At 42.3% G+C, this 16,799-nt stretch overlaps 1 protein-coding gene, 1 long non-coding RNA gene and 1 pseudogene across 2 annotated transcripts in view; 2 read left to right on the forward strand and 1 right to left on the reverse strand.

The window, feature by feature from the left end:
- The window catches only part of LOC139028802 (plasticin-like), a 7,493-nt pseudogene extending 5,248 nt beyond the window's left edge, over positions 1-2,245 (forward strand).
- LOC139027965 (uncharacterized) overlaps positions 1-16,799 on the reverse strand; it is a 140,291-nt gene that overhangs the window by 82,437 nt on the left and 41,055 nt on the right. The window lies entirely within an intron of this gene.
- The window catches only part of LOC111965549 (timeless circadian clock), a 27,763-nt gene continuing 24,283 nt past the window's right edge, over positions 13,320-16,799 (forward strand). Inside the window, exon 1 of the mRNA XM_023989711.2 lies at positions 13,320-13,475. The gene's annotated coding sequence lies outside the window, so the exon portion shown is untranslated. The remainder of the gene's footprint in view (positions 13,476-16,799) is intronic.

The raw sequence follows: 16,799 nt of genomic DNA on the forward strand, positions 1-16,799 counted from the left end.
CACACACACACACACACACACACACACACACACACACACACACACAGAGTAACACCTGTTCTTATTTATGTGTTTGTTCTGTGCTCTTGCAGTTTGCTGACCTGACAGACTCTGCCAAGCGTAACACTGATGCTATGAGGCAGGCCAAGCAAGAGCAAAATGAGCACAGGAGGCAGATGCAGTCCCTCAGCTGTGAGATTGATGCACTGAAGAGCACGGTGAGGCCTCACAGAACTTGCCTATTTGTCTGTAATCAACCACAATTTACACTGGCTGAGTGAGCAACAACAGTACAATGATCTCAGGCTTAACCCAAAATGACTGCCAGCCATGAATCACCCAAGTGGGTCAGGCATGTAAGTAGAGGATGATGCGAGTGAGCAAAATCCCTTATAATTTCCTCCCCCCAAAATCTCCCCCAATCTTCCCCCAGTGATGGAATACAGTGTTCTATAAGCCCATGTGGGCTGGGCATCCTGAAGATGCAAGATACTCTATTAATAAAATCCCCCATTTCCTCCTGCCCTCACTGTATGTATGTGTGTATTTTTCAGAACGAGGCTCTGCTGAGGCAGATGCGTGAGATGGAGGACCAGTTTGGCGTGGAGGCCAATAACTACCAGGACAACGTGGTCCGCCACGAGGACGAGATCCACCACCTGAAGGACGAGATGGCCCGACACCTGAGGGAGTACCAGGACCTGCTCAACGTCAAGATGGCCCTGGACATAGAAATCGCCACTTACCGCAAGCTGCTGGAGGGAGAGGAGAGCAGGTGAGGAGGATAAGGGTTAGGACATCCTTACTCGCATCTGATTATGAACACATTCCTGAGCTAACCTATTGCTTCATTTCTCTTTAGGATTACTGTTCCCATGCATCCCTCCCAGTATGGCCGTAGTGGGGATAGGGGTGAGTTCCATCATATTGCCAATAATACTAGTCTTTATCTCTCAATTTATTTCCCTCTCCATGCAAATACACATATACTTGCCAGTATTATCTTTATATTTAACATATCAGTATCTATGTCACTAAATCTGGCTTATCCCCTTATAGGCTATGACCATACCCCAGACACCCCTAGCAGGAAGCCTGTGTTGATTAAGACAGTGGAGACTCGTGATGGAGAGGTAAACATTCCAAATATTTCCTGGTATCAAGAAAATGTGTTCCATACTTTCCATGTCCACCTTGATATTCATTATACAGTGTAATTTCACGAGAAAGCATTTGCAGGAAGTGGTGGAATTTGACTGAGGTCTGTTTCTCTTCTTCTCTTCCTTAAGGTGGTGAAGGAATCAAAGAAGGAAAAGGAGAGGAGTGAGAGGGATGGCAACCATGATACTAATGACAGGGATCATGGCAGGGATGACCACGATGACTAGAATAGTTAGGTACCAATTACTTGTTCCAGATTCAGATGTAGCAATACAACACAAAAGAACAAAAAAAAAATGTTAAAAGCTACATACTCCATAATTGCTGCTCACCTTTCACCCTTTAAGATTCCATTTTTCTGTAGAGCAGAGAGCCTGTAGTATATATTTGTGCAATGTTAAAAGTTGACAAAATCTCTTTTAGATAGCAAACTTAGTCACAGGATGTGATCGCGGTGCTAGTTTAAATAACCGATCATTCCTCATTGAAGAAAAAATACAAAACAAAGACAGCCATACATGAGCATACACAGACACGATGCAGTGAATGAACACAGACTTGAGTAGCTCCTGGGGCAAATTTAACCTTTTTATCGATACACCAATTGAGGCCTTGATTTACAGTTAAATTATATTTAAAAAAAATTGTAGCTGAACTTTTCATTCAATAAAATGGGTAAATGGAAAGTGGCAAAAACAAAGCAAAAGGTTTTTTGTGATCCCTCCACACACAAAAAAAAATATCTGACATGGTACTCTCTCCAGTCGAAGGACATGATTTGATTTAGCTTTGAAAGACAGTGGACAACAATCAGTGCAATTTAAAAAGGAGAGGGTCTTTGTATAGTGTCATGGAACTCTCAATGTAAAATATCCTGCCAGAGAGGGACCACCAATGGGATTGATTATAGATACATACAGAACGGTCAAAGGCCACAGTAGCAGCACCACATACTCTGCTCACATTCCACTCACCTCAAAATAGAAGGGAAATGTGCTATGCGATTATATGAGAATGTGTGTTTCTGACAGCAATAGAGAATAAAAAAGAAAATGAAAATGCTAATAAAGTAATCTGGAACAGAGCTATGGAGTTTATCTTTATTCATTTGTATTGTATACTCTCATACTACTACATAATCCTGTATAAAATGGAGATAAGGTTGACAATTGCAATGAATGTGTATTTGCATAAGTGAAACATATCAATCAACAACTATTATACAGCAGAAATGAGTTAACTTGATTTATTACACAGTAATACTTCATAATAACTAAGAAATCTGATTTCCAGTGCTCTTTTGTGTGAAGTGTACTATTTTAAAATAGAAAATATATTTCAGTTACTAGTTAATCACCATGGAGACTGGCACCTTGTGGGACAAAATGCAGCCAAGCAACTTCCGGTGAGTAATGCAGAGGCTGGTCATTGGTCCCAATGGAAATCTCTTAATGTACTTATCTTTTAAACAGGGCAACTGGGACCAAAATACAACTAGAGACTGAAATAGTCACTGTTTCGTTCATAACATACTCTAAACAGGTGCACCTGGTTGTTGTCACTTTTAAGGCTTGACATATGTAATCTGATATCATGTTTATGCAAATTATTTAAAAAAAAATCTAATCTCACACGTTGACAATATACATTATTTTCTGCAAAACAAGAGCATATTATACCTGTAGGCTGACCTGTTGACATGCAATGCAAGTGTGGATGATCTATTTTACAATGTAGGTATACCACCCTATAATAACATGTCTATGTAACAAATCATTCCCTAATGTTTGTTTTGATGTTATGCTAATTGGTCCAGAAATGTCAATAATAGGTGTAGGCTAATTCGTGTGAGGGACTAGACAACTATTTCTTAGCAGCCACTGATGACACTAAAGTGCATGACCTACCATTTAACAGCAGTGAAGGCTACGATTCACGAGCGCTGCATCGGCGGTGGTCACGCTGAATTTGAATGTGATTCTTGGAAGAAACCAACAGCTGTGCAGTACAGTATTATGTAGAGCTATTTTACACAAAATAATCTTACCGTCCGTATGATTTTATAGGAAGAAAATGTTTTGCTGGGACAAGTGGTGATCACAACATTTCAATTAGGCTACACCTGGTTTTTGACAGGTATGTTGATGATAATGATTATGTAGGCTATTGATAATCAAGTATATGGCCAGTTATTGCTCGATATGTAGAAATTGGCTGTAACGGTTCCCATGGGCTGAAGGAAGAGGGACCAAGGTGCAGCATTTAAAGTGTTAATGATTTAATAAAAAATTTAAAAAATCAAACAAAAACAACAAATATGAGAACGAAAGCGAAACAGTTCTGTCTGGTGCAGACACAAAACAGAAAACAACTACCCACAAAACACAGGTGGGAAATGGCTACCTAAGTATGGTTCTCAATCAAAAAAAGAATTTATAGACTTGGTCATGAATAAAACAGCATTAAAAATGTTCTTTAAGACTGTCACGTTCTGACCTTAGTTCCTATTTTATGTCTTTGTGTTAGGTTGGTCAGGGCGTGAGTTGGGGTGGGTAGTCTATGTTCTTTTTTCTATGTTATTGTATTTCTGTGTTTGGCCTGGTATGGTTCTCAATCAGAGGCAGCTGTCGATCATTGTCTCTGATTGAGAATCATACTTAGGTAGCCTGTTTTCCCCATTTTGGTTGTGGGTGTTTATTTTCTGTGTAGTATCTGTTCATCTTGCAGAACTGTTTAGATTATGCGGTGACCTAGTGTCCCCATGAGTGACAAAACACTGAACCAATCACGGCGCAACTAAAGAAGATTACCAACGCCTACGCTCGGTATATTTCTGCTGGCTGCCCTTCTAACCACAGAAAGAACTGAGCTAGGCTGAAACACCTGCATTTTGGAGCTGCCTTACTCAAGAAAGAGACTATGTTTGTATGCGGCATTATTAAGTCAAATTTTTTTACATTGTTTTCAAACTGGTATGTGACATGAATGAATGCCAAAATAACACGCAAAACAGGCAACAACTAAAAAATATACAGTACCAGTCAAATGTTTGGACACACCTACTCATTCAGGGGTTTTTCTTTATTTTACTATTTTCCACATTGTAGAATAATACAATGTGGTTCGAATCCAGGCTGTATCACAACCGGTCATGATTGGGAGTCCCATAGGGCGGTGTACAATTGGCCCAGCGTCGTTAGGGTTTTGCCGGGGTAGGGCGTCATTATAAATAATAATTTGTTCTTTACTGACTTGCCTAGTTAAATAAAGGTTAAATAAAAAATAAAAATAAACTTCCGGAGGACATCCTCCAGCCTATCAGAGCTCTTGCAGCATGAACTGAGATGTAGTCCACCCAATCAAGGGATAAGAGAAATAATCTAGTACTGAAAGCACAAGCTACAGCTAGCTAGCACTACAGTGAATAAATGTGATGAGTAGTTGACTCAAAGAGAAAGACAATAGTTGAACAGTTTTGAACAAATTAATTTCTTCCAAAATGAAGAAGTAAGAAAGAAATAGAGCTAGAGAGTAATTGTTTTCCAGTTTCACTTACTTAGCTAGCAAATACAGCTAGTTAGTTTAGCCTACTGAAACACCCTGCTCAAACAGAGGGATGCTATGTTATCTAGCTGGCTATGACTTTCCAACACAACTCTTCCAAGTCAAGGTAAGCTTTTAGTTTTACAAATTTATTGTCACCGGGGCCCACTGGTGTAACCACTTACTGAGTGTGCACTACCTTTACTGCATGATTGTAGCGGTGACTTTTATTTAGCTAATATGGTGACAACGATGTAGGCTGTGTGTGGAAAGGTTTTTTCGCCTGTTCACATGCAGCTGATGTGTTGTGCATTGAAGTCCACAAACGAAGGGAACAGAAGGAATACAACGTGGCTGTTATGAGAGTGAACTGTGTTTACTCGTGATCAGGGGTGTATTCATTCCACCGATTCTGTTAAAACTTTTCTTAAACGGAACAAAACGGGGATAAACATACCTTTATTGAAACTCTTCGTTTTGCAACTGTTGAACTAATGATTACACCCTATATCAGCTAGATGCAGGCAAGAGTGTGCAAGGCGGTATTGAATGTCAGGGTCTTTCACCTCAAATGTGTCTCTCGACCTGTGTGTGCACCTAAGTTCATCAGGAATCAAGGTAAGACCCAAGTGCAGACTGTGAAGTAACAATGTTTATTGTAACAACAGAGGCAGGCAAACGACAGGTCAAGGCAGGCAGGGGTCGATAATCCAGAGGAGAGGCCAAGGTACAGGATGGCAGGCAGGCTCAGGTCAGGCAGAGGTTGGTAATCGAGAGGTGGAGCAAAGGTGCAGGCGGGTACAGGGTCAGGACAGGCAAGGGTCAAAAACCAGGCGCCCAAGAAAAAGCACAACTGGGGAAACCCAGGCGCAGAAACAAACCACTGGTTGACTTGAACTGGCGCAGACAGACAGAAAACCCAGGTATACATACCCAGAGGATAAGTGAAGAAGATGGGCCACGCCTGGAGGGGGTGGAGACAAGCACAAGGACAGGTGAAACAGATCAGGGCGTGACAAAGTTGATAACTTTCATAGGCTAGGTTGTAGCAACCTCATGATGGGTATAGGGAAAATTTGAGTATCATGTAGAGCCTAAACCTATTGCTGTTACATTGAACTGGGTGAATAGAATATGAATGAAAGTCCTCCAATATTCTGTAATAGAAATAAGGCCATGCTCAAAATCGTCCTCTCTCATCTTAAACGGCACTGATGGCCACTGAGATCGACATGCTAAAATCGCCACTGAATTTGAGTATCCCGGATTTACGTTTACTATGTTATGTCTAGTCTATGAGAAGAGGCTGAATCTTCGTATTCTGATAGCAGAAGTTTCATGTAAGTGTCAAGTGTGGACACCCTGAGTAGACAATAGTTATAACACGTAGCAAGCTACCAGTTTTTGATCATTGTGTGTGTTGGTCCCTTAAAGAACTAACCAATAGCATGAACATCCGTCTAGACAGTCCTTAGGAAATAGGAATCCAGTTTTTCGTGAATGCGAAACGGGACAGGACAAGCCGTTGGCGCTTAGGAGAACGGTGTGAGAGCGTGGCCGCTCACCGGAAATGGAGTCCCTAGAGAAAGCAAGAACAAGATGGTTGTCAGGAGTAGTGCAGTATTATCATAAGGAGACGTATACTTGGAAAATGGAGGAGGAATGGAGGGAAAAAGAGAGGGAGAGAAGGTCTAAGGGAGAGAGGGAAGAAGAGGGTGAGCTTGAGTCAGATAAAAATTGTGGAAAAAAGTGAGCTGGTTCGTTAAAGAAGAATGTTAGAAAGTGTAAGCAGAGGGAGCTGAAGACAGGAGGAGAAATTGAAAAATAGTTGGGTAATGTGGAATCGGTGTTGGTAACCAGAAGTGGTCTGGTGATATTGTTTGTATTTCTGTTGGTCAGAGGGAGAAGGCGCTCGGAGTAAAACAAATGGGGGCAAGAAAAGTGAATTGTTTCGCTCTCAAGGAAAGGGCACCAATGAAAGGAGGGATAACTGGGTAGCAGTAAATATAAAAGTTGACCAGTTGAGGGGAAAGATTCCCGGTGTATGTGATGCTCGTCGTTTGATGCAACACAGACAGGGTGGGGAGAGTGAGGAAACAGAAGAGTCATTGTTTGTTCTTTTGGGTTTTGAAGTTAAGTCTTTGCCCGACAAAGTGAAGTTAGGATATATAAGTTATACTGTACGAATGTATTTGCTGAATACATTACGATGTTACAGGCGTCAAGCTTATGGGCATGTGGCAGCAGGGTGTAGGAGGGAGGGTCCAAGAGATGAGGAGTGTGCAGAAGGGCATGAGACAAAGGAATGTGTAGTATTGGGGAAAGTAGTGGAATGTGTTAATTGTAGGGGTGCCCATGAAGCTGGGGATCAGAAATGTCCTGTGCGAGAGAGGCAGATTGAGGTTTCCAGGGTTAGAGTAGTGCAGAAGTTGTCATAGGCAGTGAAGAAAGTAGAGGAAGGGTTGGGGGGGAGTGGTGAGAGTGGTAGAGATATACCAGTACAGGGGAATAGGCCAAAAAGTTATATGTTTCAGTAAGATTGGATTTTTGGCATTTATAGCAATGGTTATCAACTGTACTGCAGGGATGGAATGGAAGTCGCAGAAAATGTAGGTTGTGGTGGCAGCAGAGAGGTATTTTGGTGTGCAAGACTTGACATCAGAAGAGTTACAGGGTGTGTTAAGTGGTGATGTCCCATTCTTTTAGGATGATGGCATGAGGTAGGAATAAATACATTTAATTAGTGGAGTAGGGTGGTATTAATTTTATTTTATATCATTTTGAAATTGTTAAATGGCAGGGTATTTATTTATTACATTTTTATTTTCAAGCAAAGTATAAGGGAGTTGTGCTCCAGTCTAGTAGGTGGCGGTAATGCAGCAAATGGGATGCCAACCGCCGTTAAACCTCATAGAAGAAGAAGAACATCCGTCTAGAATCGTCACGAATCGTTTAGGCGCTAAACTGAACAGTGCATGGACTTCTCTTATTGTGAAAATGGCATTTTCATTACTTAGCTAATATCTATAGAAATATATTAATAACTGTAGTCAGAACACAAAGGTCAATTTTACCATCACCACGGTCTGGTATGTATAGTTGCCAACTTTGTGTGGTTGAATGATTGTGTAAACGAACGTTAGTATTTTTTTGCTAGCTTAGCTAACTTAGCAAACACCGCATCGGTAAACGATGGAATTGCTTGTTTTGTAATAACCACTTATAATAACCACGTATAAATCATGTTATAATGCGTGCGTGTCATACCTGTTTAATGTTTCATAACAGTGGAGTGAAATGCGTTGTTAACATTTGCTTAATTTAGCTAAAGTTCCCTGGCAGCCACGCTGTTCAAGTCATACCTGTCCAGTTTATACAAACTTGTGTGCTTGTATCTTCCCGCCAGGAGTCGTTTACTAAACACTGAATGTGTGTTGCATCCAGTTACAAGTACAACTGCTATTCTGTGATCATCCTACATTCAGAAGCTAAATCACAACATACAGAACCAATCAGTCGATATAATCGACGCGATATGAATCAGACAGTGTGGCGCTGCCTGACCCACTAGTTGGTCAGAAGGTTCAAAACAACGTTTCATATCGTAATTTCCGAGTAGGCTGTAATGATGATTTGTTTTTATTGTGCTGTAACTAAAAACTAGACTATCTTCTGATGTCCTTTCCCTTCGTCAAAGGTACGTAATGGATTTTTAAGTGTTTTTACCCCAGGATAGCCCGTTAAAATGACCCATAGTAGGGAAGAACATTTCTTGAGTGCAATTCGATCTAGAGTACATCTACACCTCGATATGAAACGTTGATTTGAACCTTCTGACCAACTAGTGGGTCAGGCGGCGCCCCACTGTCTGGTTCATATCGCTTGATTTCTGATGACAGTTGTCGATTATATTGACTGATTGGAATTGTATTGGGTGACTAAATGCTGTCACTGTTTTTGCAGTTTTTTTTACTAATATTTTTTTTTGACAGCATTACATGCTGACTTGTAGTCTGATTAATACACAATTATTTGATTTAATATGACTAGCTGAGTTGTAGAAATATCCAGGTGGGAAGTGTGGTTAAGGTTTCAGATGCAAAATAAATAGGCGGGGTTTATCACTTTGTGGCTGTCTTAACTAGCTAGTGACGACTTTGCTGTCAGCGGAAATAGTACTTTAATACATTGCAGCGTTATTATAATATTATTAAGTGTCTGAGATGATTATCATTTTAGCAGGGGTTTATCACTATCCATGGGCCTGCCAATCTTTAGACTCATACTGCCAAGTCCCAAAAGTAAATACCACCCTGCATACCACTGCTGGCTTGCTTCTGAAGCTAAGCAGGGTTGGTCCTGGTCAGTCCCTGGATGGGAGACCAGGTGCTGCTGGAAGTGGTGTTGGAGGGCCAGTAGGAGGCACTCTTTCCTCTGGTCTAAACAAAGATCCCAATGCCCCAGGGCAGTGATTGGGGACACTGCTCTGTGTAGGGTGCCGTCTTTCGGATGGGACGTTAAACGGGTGTCCCTGACTGCTCTGAGGTCATTAAAGATCCCATGGCACTTATCGTAAGAGTAGGGGTGTTAACCCCGGTGTCCTGGCTAAATTCCCAATCTGGCCCCTACACCATCACGGTCACCTAATAATCCCCAGTTTACAATTGGCTCATTCATCCCCCCTCCTTCCCCTGTAACTATTCCCCAGGTCGTTGCTGCAAATGAGAACGTGTTCTCAGTCAACTTACCTGGTAAAATAACGGTAAAAAAAAAAAAAAAAAATGTTGTTTGAAAAACAGTCTGACACATTGTCAGCTGGTTGGCAAATATATGCATTTGCGTTGGAGCACTTATGTCTTCACTGAATAATGCTATCAAAAAGGATAACATCAAATCAAAAATAATTTAGGCTGCCTAGTCATTTGCCTCAAGTGTTAGGTCCCATCAGGGTGGGTACATCAAAGCCTTGTCGTAAATAATTAGGCTGTTACATAGCCAGTCATCTCCATTTAAAGTTAATGACTTTCTGGCCCAAGACAGAATAGTCTTGGGCCAGAAAATAAGCAACTCTTTTCTTTTTCTCACTGTGTTTTTCAAACCGTTTAATGCACCAATAAATTGCCTTTTGTGCCCAAGTTGAGTGGTCTGTTACGCCCTTGCTCAATCGAAGTCAAGTCTCCCTTGTGTAACTTTCACAGCTTGGTTCTGTTTCGTATTTGCCTGTCGCACAGCACTTGTTTCTGGCCAGTCATAGTTATATGACCAGGGTCTCGTTAAATTTTTTCCTCTGATTTGTCAATAATTTTCTACGGCCATGCTTTCCACCTGGCTGTCCCTACCCCGGTCAACAGGCTCCGCACCCCCGCACGCAACTTGCCCAAGCCTCCCCCATTTCTCCTTCACCCAAATCCAGATAGCTGATGTTCTGAAAGAGCTGCAAAATCTGGAACCTACAAATCAGCTGGGCTAGACAATCTGGACCCTCTCTTTCTAAAATTATCCGCCGCAATTGTTGCAACCGCTATTACTAGCCTGTTCAACCTCTTTCGTATCATCTGAGATCCCTAAAGATTGGAAAGCTGCCGCGGTCATCCCTCTCTTCAAAGGGGGAGACACTCTGGACCCAAACTGTTACAGACCTATATCCATCCTGCCCTGCCTTTCTAAAGTCTTCGAAAGCAAAGTTAACAAACAGATCACCGACCAATTTAAATCCTATTGTACCTTCTCCACTGCAATCTGGTTTCCGAGCTGGTCATGAGTGCACCTCAGCCACGCTCAAGGTCCTAAACGATATCATAACCGCCATCGATAAAAGACAATACTGTGCAGCCATCTTCATCGACCTGGCCAAGGCTTTCGACTCTGTCAATCACCRCATTCTTATCGGCAGACTCAATAGCCTTGGCTTCTCAAATGACTGCCTTGTCTGGTTCACCAACTACTTCTCAGATAGAGTTCAGTGTGTCAAATCGGAGGGCTTATTGTCCGGACCTCTGGCAGTCTCYATGGGGGTGCCACAGGGTTCAATTCACGGGCCGACTCTTTTCTCTGTATACATCAATGATGTCGCTCTTGCTGCTGGGGGTTCTCTGATCCACCTCTACGCAGACGACACCATTCGGTATACTTCTGGCCCTTCTTTGGACACTGTGTTAACAAACCTCCAGACGAGGTTCAATGCCATACAACACTCTTTCCGTGGCCTCCAACTGCTCTTAAATGCATGTAAAACTAAATGCATGCTCTTCAACCGATCGCTGCCCGCACCCGCCCGTCTAGCATCACTACGGTTCTGACTTAGAATATGTGGACAGCCACAAATACCTAGGTGTCTGGTTAGACTGTAAACTCTCCTTCCAGACTCGCATTAAGCATCTCCAATCCAAAATTAAATCTAGAATTGGCTTCCTATTTCGCAACAGAGCATCCTTCACTCATGCTGCCAAACACCCTCGTAAAACAAACTATCCTACCGATCCTTGACTTCGGCGATGTCGTTTACAAAATAGCCTCCAACACTCTACTCAGCAAATTGGATGCAGTCTATTACAGTGCCATCCGTTTTGTCACCAAAGCCCCATATACTACCCACGCAAACAAACCACCTGTTGACTTGAACTGGCCAAGACAGACAGAAAACCCAGGTATACATACCCAGAGGATAAGTGAAGAAGATGTGCCACGCCTGGAGGGGGTGGAGACAAGCACAAGGACAGGGGACAGATCAGGGCGTGACAAGTTGATAATTCTTCATAGGCTAGGTTGTAGCAACCTCATGATGGGTATAGGGAAATTGAGTATCATGTAGAGCCTAAACCTATTGCTGTTACATTGAACTGGGTGAATGATATGAATGAAAGTCCTCCAATATTCTGTAATAGAAAAAGGGCATGCTCAAAATCGTCCTCTTCTCATCTTAAACGGCACTGATGGCCCCTGAGATCGACATGCATAAATCGCCACTGAATTTGAGTATCCCGGATTTAGTTTTACTATGTTATGTCTAGTCTATGAGAAGAGGCTGAATCTTCGTATTCTGATAGCAGAGTTTCATGTAAGTGTCAGTGGGACACCCTGAGTAGACAATAGTTATAACACGTAGCAAGCTACCAGTTTTTGATCAATTGTGTGTGTTGGTCCCTTAAAGAACTAACCAATAGCATGAACATCCGTCTAGACGTCCTAGGAAAGTGAACCAGTTTTCGTGATGCGAAAACGGGACAGGACAAGCCGTTGGCGCTTAGGAGAACGTGTGAGAGCGTGGGCGCTCACCGGAAATGGAGTCCTAGAGAAAGCAAAGAACAAGATGGTTGTCAGGAGTAGTGCAGTATTATCATAAGGAGACGTATACTTGGAAAATGGAGGAGGAATGGAGGGAAAAAGAGAGGGAGAGAAGGTCTAGGGAGAGAGGGAAGAAGAGGGGTGAGCTTGAGCAGATAAAATGTGGAAAAAGTGAGCTGGTTCGTTAAAAGAGAATGTTAAAAGTGTAAGCAGAGGGAGCTGAAGACAGGAGGAGAAATTGAAAAATAGTTGGGTAATGTGGAATCGGTGTTGGTAACCAGAAGTGGTCTGGTGATATTGTTTGTATTTTGTTGGTCAGAGGGAGAAGGCGCTCGCGAGTAAAACAATGGGGGCAAGAAAAGTGAATTGTTTCGCTCTCAGGAAAGGGACACCAATGAAAGGAGGATAACTGGGTAGCAGTAAATATAAAAGTTGAACCAGTTGAGGGGAAAAGATTCCGGTGTATGTGATGCTCGTCGTTTGATGCAACAACAGACAGGGTGGGAGAGTTGAGGAAACAGAGAGCTTCATTGTTTTTTTTTTTGGGTTTTGAAGTTAAGTCTTTGCCCGACAAGTGAAGTTAGATAAAGTTATTACTGTACGAATGTATTTGCTGAATACATTACGATGTTACAGGCGTCAAGCTTATGGGCATGTGGCCAGGGTGTAGGAGGGAGGTCCAAGAGATGAGGAGTGTGCAGAAGGGCATGAGACAAGGAATGTGTAGTATTGGGAAAGAAGTGGAATGTGTTTATTGTAGGGTGCCTGAAGCTGGGGATCAGAAATGTCCTGTGCGAGAGAGGCAGATTGAGGTTTCCAGGGTTAGAGTAGTGCAGAAGTTGTCATAGGCAGTGAAGAAGTAGAGGAAGGTTGGGGGGAGTGTGAGAGTGGTAGAAATATACCAGTACAGGGGAATAGGCCAAAAATTATATGTTTCAGTAAGATTGGATTTTTGGCATTTATAGCAATGGTTATCAACTGTACTGCAGGGATGGAATGGAAGTCGCAGAAAATGTAGGTTGTGTGGCAGCAGAGAGGTATTTTGGTGTGCAAGACTTGACATCAGAAGAGTTACAGGGTGTTAAGTGGTTATGTCCATTCTTCTAGGATGATGGCATGAGGTAGGAATAAATACATTTAATTAGTGGAGTAGGGTGGTATTAATTTTATTTATATCATTTTGAATTGTTAAATGGCAGGGTATTTATTTATTACATTTTTATTTTCAAGCAAAGTATAAGGGAGTTGTGCTCCAGTCTAGTAGGTGGCGGTAATGCAGCAAAATGGGATGCCAACGCCGTTAACCTCATAGAAGAAGAAGAACATCCGTCTAGAATCGTCACGAATCGTTTAGGCGCTAAACTGAACAGTGCATGGACTTCTCTTATTGTGAAAATGGCATTTTCATTACTTAGCTAATATCTATAGAAATATATTAATAACTGTAGTCAGAACACAAAGGTCAATTTTACCATCACCACGGTCTGGTATGTATAGTTGCCAACTTTGTGTGGTTGAATTGATTGTGTAAACGAACGTTAGTATTTTTTTGCTAGCTTAGCTAACTTAGCAAACACCGCATCGGTAAAGTGGAATTGCTTGTTTTGTAATAACCACTTATAATAACCACGTATAAATCATTGTTTAATGCGTGCGTGTCACCTGTTTTATGTTTCATAACAGTGGAGTGAAATAGCGTTGTTAACATTTGCTTAATTTAGCATAAGTTCCCTGCAGCCACGCTGTTCAAGTCATACTGTCAGTTTATACAATTGTGTGCTTGTATCTTCCCGCCAGGAGTCGTTTACTAAACACTGAATGTGTGTTGCATCCAGTTCAAGTACAACTGCTATTCTGTGATCATCTACATTCAGAAGCTAAATCACAACATACAGAACCAATCAGTCGATATAATCGAGGCGATATGAATCAGACAGTGTGGCGCTGCCTGACCCACTAGTTGGTCAGAGGTTCAAAACACGTTTCATATCGTAATTTCCGAGTAGGCTGTAATGAGATTTGTTTTTATGTGCTGTAACTAAAAACTAGACTATCTTCTGATGTCCTTTCCCTTCGTCAAAGGTACGTAATGGATTTTTAAGTGTTTTACCCAGGATAGCCGTTTAAAATGACCCATAGTAGGGAAGAACATTCTGAGTGCAATTCGATCTAGAGTTAATCTACACCTCGATATGAAACGTTGATTTGAACCTTCTGACAACTAGTGGGTCAGGCGGCGCCCCACTGTCTGGTTCATATCGCTTGATTTCTGATGACAGTTGTCGATTATATTGACTGATTGGAATTGTATTGGGTGACTAAATGCTGTCACTGTTTTTGCAGTTTTTTTTACTAATATTTTTTTTTGACAGCATTACATGCTGACTTGTAGTCTGATTAATACACAATTATTGATTTAATATGACTAGCTGAGTTGTAGAAATATCCAGGTGGGAAGTGTGGTTAAGGTTCAGATGCAAAATAAATAGGCGGGTTTATCACTTTGTGGCTGTCTTAACTAGCTAGTGACGACTTTGCTGTCAGCGGAAATAGTACTTTAATACATTGCAGCCTTATTATAATATTATTAAGTGTCTGAGATGTTATCATTTTAGCAGGGGTTTATCACTATCCATGGGCCTGCCAATCTTTAGACTCATACTGCCAAGTCCCAAAAGTAAATACCACCCTGCATACCCTGCTGGCTTGCTTCTGAAGCTAAGCAGGGTTGGTCCTGGTCAGTCCCTGGATGGGAGACCAGGTGCTGTGAGATGGTGTTGGAGGGCCAGTAGGAGGCACTCTTTCCTCTGGTCTAACACAAGATCCCAATGCCCCAGGGCAGTGATTGGGACACTGCTCTGTGTAGGGTGCCGTCTTTCGGATGGACGTTAACGGGTGTCCTGACTCTCTGAGGTCATTAAAGATCCATGGCATTATCGTAAGAGTAGGGGTGTTAACCCCGTGTCCTGGCTAAATTCCCAATCTGGCCCTCAACCATCACGGTCACCTAATAATCCCCAGTTTACATTGGCTCATCATCCCCCTCCTCTCCCTGTAACTATTCCCCAGGTCGTTGCTGCAAATGAGAACGTGTTCTCAGTCACTTACCTGGTTAAATAACGGTAAAAAAAAAAAAAAATGTTGTTTGAAAAACAGTCTGACACATTTCAGCTGGTTGGCAAATATTATGCATTTGCGTTGGAGCACTTATGTCTTCACTGAATAATGCTATCAAAAGGATAACATCAAATCAAAAATAATTTAGGCTGCCTAGTCATTTGCCTCAAGTGTTAGTCCATCAGGGTGGGTACATCAAAGCTTGTCGTAAATAATTAGGCTGTACATAGCCAGTCATCTCCATTTAAAGTTAATGACTTTCTGGCCCAAGACAGAATAGTCTTGGGCCAGAAAATAAGCAACTCTTTCTTTTTCTCACTGTGTTTTCAAACCGTTAATGCACCAATAAATTGCCTTTTGTGCCCAAGTTGAGTGGTCTGTTACGCCCTTGCTCAATCGAAGTCAAGTCTCCCTTGTGTAACTTCTCACAGCTTGGTTCTGTTTCGTATTTGCCTGTCGCACAGCACTTGTTCTGGCCAGTCATATAGACCAGGGTCTCGTTAAATTTTTTCCCCTGATTTGTCAAATAATTTTCACGGCATGCTTTCCACGCGCTGTCCCTACCCCCGTCAACAGCTCCGCACCCCCCACAGCAACTTGCCCAAGCTCCCCCTTCCTCACCCAAATCCAGATAGCTGATGTTCTGAAAGAGCGTCAAAATCTGGAACCTACAATCAGCTGGGCTAGACAATCTGGACCCTCTCTTTCTAAAATTATCCGCCGCAATTGTTGCAACCGCTATTACTAGCCTGTTCAACTCCGATTCATCTGAATCCTAAAGATTGTGAAAGCTGCCGCGGTCATCCCTCTCTTCAAAGGGGGAGACACTCTGGACCCAACTGTTACAGACCTATATCCATCTGCCTGCCTTTCTAAAGTCTTCGAAAGCAAAGTTAACAAACAGATCACCGACCAATTTAAATCCTATTGTACTTCTCCACTGCAATCTGGTTTCCGAGCTGGTACTGAGTGCACCTCAGCCACGCTCAAGGTCCAAACGATATCATAAACGCCATCGATAAAAGACAATACTGTGCAGCCATCTTCATCGACCTGGCCAAGGTTTCGACTCTGTCAATCACCGCATTCTTATCGGCAGACTCAATAGCCTTGGCTTCTCATAACTGAGCCTTGTCTGTTCACCGAACTACTTCTCAGATAGAGTTCAGTGTGTCAAATCGGAGGGCTTATTGTCCGGACCTGGCTCTCTATGGGGCCACAGGGTTCAATTCACGGGCCGACTCTTTTCTCTGATACATCAAGTATGTCGCTCTTGCTGCTGGGGGTTCTCTGATCCACCTCTACGCAGACGACACCATTCGGTATACTTCTGGCCCTTCTTGGACACTGTGTTAACAAACCTCCAGACGAGGTTCAATGCCATACAACACTCTTTCCGTGGCCTCCAACTGCTCTTAAATGCATGTAAAACTAAATGCATGCTCTTCAACCGATCGCTGCCCGCACCCGCCCGCTTAGCATCACTACGGTTTCTGACTTAGATATGTGGACAGCCACAAATACCTAGGTGTCTGGTTAGACTGTAAACTCTCTTCCAGACTCGCATTAAGCATCTCCAATCCAAAATTAAATCTAGAATTGGCTTCCTATTTCGCAACAGAGCATCCTTCACTCATGCTGCCAAACACCCTCGTAAAAAAACTATCCTACCGATCCTTGACTTCGCGATGTCG

The sequence above is a fragment of the Salvelinus sp. IW2-2015 genome, linkage group LG1 (assembly GCF_002910315.2).
Source record: "Salvelinus sp. IW2-2015 linkage group LG1, ASM291031v2, whole genome shotgun sequence".
NCBI classification, from domain to species: Eukaryota; Metazoa; Chordata; class Actinopteri; order Salmoniformes; family Salmonidae; genus Salvelinus; species Salvelinus sp. IW2-2015.